Below are 4,625 nucleotides of genomic sequence, written 5' to 3'. Positions count from 1 at the left end.
ATTTAGTATTTTGATTTTGAGACATTATTATTCACTACTAATTCTCGCCATTGTGTTGCATGTGATACCACCCGAGTCGTCTCGGACTCATATCTCTTCTCCTCACATTTTCCTATTGGGCTATAAAGGCCCAATACCTTGTTCATCGAGTCAGCCAGCAAGAGACTGAAATACAGGTTCCCGGAGGTATAAACAAGGCTGGAATTTGAAGTTTCAAGATCGGAAAGCCCAAAAAGGGGGCTGTGCACCTGCTGTATACAGCGGTATACACGGTATAAAATGGAAAAAATATCGATATACAGGTTCAAAAAATGAAAATACAGGACTGACACGAAATACAGGTGTTTGGAAGTGAGAAATACATGAAAAGAGCTGATATACATGCTCATATCCACTGATATACATCCAGTGTATACGCAAAACGGGAATGAGATTGAAGCTTAAAAATATAGCGAAATTGGCCCAAGAAGGGGCCCAATTTCATTATCTCGTTTACTCTTCTAATTGTTTGATTATGTATTGACTAATCTTATTTAACTCTAACTTTAAATAACTTGATTAGATTCCCCAAAAAGACAAGTCATTTTCGTTGTGTTGGTTTAGTTTAATACATTTCACTTGTTGTGTTCACTTATTTTATTAATCAAATATTGATCAAATTTTATATTTTAATTAAGTCAAATCTTTGTTCTTAAAAAAGATATGTCTTAAGGTCGCTTCACTTGATCACATTTTATTTTAAAGTGGTTTTAAGTTAAAGTATTTTTTCTCAAATGAACTAAAAAAAATGTTCCCTCTCTACTTAGTCATTTGCTCAAAAGTTAGTCAAAACTTTTATTCTTCAATTAATTTAAAAATGATTTTCATGCTTTAATTGGTTTAATTTATTTTAAAATGAACTAAATAAATTCTAATTAGCCTAGTTTTATTAATTTTCTAATCACTTGCACCTTAATTCAAATGTTTTCATTTTAGGTCTCTTCCTCTAAAAAGATAGAATAAAATGGTTTATTTCTTAATTATTTTCAAACTTAATCGAATAGTGTAAATTATTTTTTTGTGTTCAATTTTTTTTTTTCTAAAAATAGTCAAATACATTTTAGTCAAGTCGCAGGTCAACCGTATGTTAGCGGACACTTTGAATGCTTAAACCCTTCTCGAAGTGTAAATTGAACCCCGAACCCTCTTTGGTATTTTCAAATGATTTTTTCTGTTTAAATCTTTGAAAATTATAAGTTTTCTTAATTTCTTTAAAAAATTAAGTGGCGACTCTTTTCTAAGTATTTTTCTCAAATTGTTTTATACTTAGAACATTTCAAAAAGTGATTTTTCTAAAGGTTAGGAAAATTACGGCACGACACTGAACACTCAGGAAATTAAGAATTATCATATGAAGGGTGAGAAAACATGTGTACTAGTTGAAGCCAGTGGCGGATCTAGGATTTTAAGATTGTGGGTGTTCTGAAAGTGGCAGAGTCAAAAATATTAAAAAAGACATGTTAAAAATGAGATTCAAACTCAGGCTCAACAACACTAAAAGAGCCTTAAGCACCCACCCAAGAGCCAATGGACCAATCAGATCATTCGTTCACTAAGTGTTGTATGTTAATTTTATACAAATACCTCTTAATTTCTTCACACACATATAAGTTAATGGGTGCTCGAGCACCCTAAGGACACTGTGTGGGTTCGTGCCCATGGTTGAAGCAGATGTTTGATGTATTTGAAATCACCTTCCCTCTCAAGATAGGATACAGGGGCCATCATCAACTTCCTTTGTCATATCATGAAGCTTGGTGAGCACAAAGAAAGGAAGTTGGTTTTCTAGTAACCACAAATCTCGACGTGCAATGTTTATCATACAATTCTCTATAAGGCCTCATTCCACTACACTCTCGAATAAACTTATAATTATACAAATACAGATCTTATTATACAAATTACAATGTATAAATGAATTTATACAAAACTGAACAATTTGTATAAAATTGGATGTTTGTAGCGAATTATACAAATCAAAAGCTCCATAGCAAACATAAAATTTGATATGGAACGCAATTATGCAAACCATAGCTATAACATACAAATATGATTTTTATATTTGCTATATCTGAAAGTTACTCTAAAATTAACTCTATGGACACTTCCAAGAGCAATAAGGCCAGAAAGAAACAGTTAAAAATCAAACCAAAAAGGTTCATAATTAATATCTTATAAAATTACTTCCTTTGTTGAAAAAATTAAAATAAAAAAATGACTATCTAAAATTATAACTATTGATTGAATGAGTACCATATGAGAAATTATCCCTCGAATAATATGTCCAGCTTGAATTAATATATTCCGTCTAATAATCAATTTTTTTAACAGAACTGAAACTCGTAATAATAATTGAGCTAATTATTTCTTAAAACAATAATTCAAAGTTAGGATAGAAAATTAAATTTATTCAAGATTTTTTATGTCACATGCACATGCAATTACTTCAGGACCAAGGCACCCAAAAACTATATATTAAAAAGAAATAGTGACCCCAAACAAATTAATATAGCATGTTGTGCACATGCATCGCACAAGTTTCACAACGCACGTTTCCCTTTTTATGTATTATTATAAACCTTATAATCAATGTTTTTTTTTCTATGATAATATTTTCTATGTTTAAAATTGTATCTTAATTTAAGAGCAATTGCTCAAAAGTGACAATCACTGACTCATACATATGAATTGTGAATATTGTAGCTGGCTTAGCTCTCTATTTATCGATTACTCTTTTTTACTTTACTTTTACCATAATAATAAATTACTAGTAATACTTTTGAAAATGTGTGCAAATTAATTAATTATATAATTAGTAGTATCATTCCTCTTTTATATATAAGTTGTAACACTCCTCCTTCAAGACAAGCAAGAGGAACAAATTAATAAGGAATTAAAGTGATAATCAGCCAAATTAAAAGAGGTAAATTTCTGCCTTCCTTAGAAAAAAAAAACTTGGGAATTTTAATAATTTGTTGTGGAGTTCATTACTAACCATTTTTATCTTTTTTTTTTTTTTAACTATTGGAATTACAGTCTCAAGAAGGTTATGGCTCATCATACTGAGATTGTGCCAATAGATCAACTTTCTCTAAGAGAAGCTACAAAAGATGAGGTATCTCTTTCTATGCTAACAATTTGTGTGTATGTTAAGGAACTTGAATATTTTATTTGTATTTGTTGTTTATGCTAAGGGTGTGTTCGGTACGGCGGAAAATATGTAGGCTTATTACTTATTTTCTTGTATTTGATATGCGGGAAAAAAAATACTGAGATGGATGTTGGGACAGACCCCGCAACATCCTAACAAAACAAAACTAAGAACACAAAATAACCGAGTCCTCCGGAAAGCAAGGAGGCTCACCACTGACTCTTGAGTACTCAACTGGATCAACGGCGTGCTGGATGTTGATCCTGGGTATATGCGTCTGCATCGTCATAAGATGCAGGCCAACTGGCATCAGTACATTGAATGTACAAGTATGTGAGCTGGAAAGCTAAACCACAACTTAAGCTTGAAAGGAGTACAAGACAACCCTTACCTTGGCTCTGTTCAACTCAAGAATAACTGAACTCAATATATAAAGCAATAGGACACATGCAATATATAAAGCTTGTAAAACTATTAAAACATGACGTAAAAAAATCATATTTATAATATCATGAAAATACCATGCTTCCTCTCAAAGTCTACTTGTGTAATGCATGAATGAAGTCCCATACCCCCATCCATACTAAGCAGAACCCCTCGAGGAACCATGCAATTTCTATTGTGGGAGTTCTCTAACCGACAACCTTCACTACATGCTTAAGTAGTGATACAACGTTTTTCCTCACGTTGCCCAAGGACCATCCTATACCTTGCCGTGATATAGGAAGCTAACTTTACTAAGTGGATCCACTAGCTTAACTTTCGTGATCATCTAAAAAGTATGACCCGAGAAATCCCATGTTGAAAATCTTTTTATTTAAACCTCCCAACTTTCACTCAGAAAACTAAAAATAATAATAATAATATGAACGTCATTCTTGGCCAAATCGATTCAATACTATATTTTTTGTAACAACTTCAACTAATTTCAGAGATGCTAACGGATCATAATCAGAGGCATTATACTATTTTATTCAGATATTGTCACGCCCCAAGCCTACACCCTGGACGTGGCCGGCACTCGAAGACCATTGCTGGCCCCCAAGCGAACCCTTGGCCTGGCTTTCTTAACTCAACGGAAACCTTAACTCAACGGAATAACTCCATGCAATGCAAGGTCAAAAAAACAACCTAACTGATAAAATCTGGCCAAAAAGGCAACTCGTGTCTCAAAATAGAATACTTACATATATACATAGATGAGAGACTCAATACTAACTGACTGACTGTCTATGAAGCCTCTATAACTATGAGATGGATATTGGGACAGACCCCGCAACATCCTAATAAAACAAAACTAGGAACACAAAATAACAGAGTCCTCCGGAATGCAAGGAGGCTCACCACTGACTCTGGAGTGCTCAGCTGGATCAACGGCGTGCTGGTTACTGATCCTGGGTACCTGCGTCTGCATCATCATAAGATGCAGGCTAAT

The sequence above is a fragment of the Solanum tuberosum genome, unplaced genomic scaffold, assembly GCF_000226075.1.
Source record: "Solanum tuberosum cultivar DM 1-3 516 R44 unplaced genomic scaffold, SolTub_3.0 scf00330, whole genome shotgun sequence".
In the NCBI taxonomy this organism is placed as follows: Eukaryota; Viridiplantae; Streptophyta; class Magnoliopsida; order Solanales; family Solanaceae; genus Solanum; species Solanum tuberosum.
The sequence above is the reverse complement of the archived record's forward strand: the minus strand, read 5'-3'. Positions refer to the sequence as shown.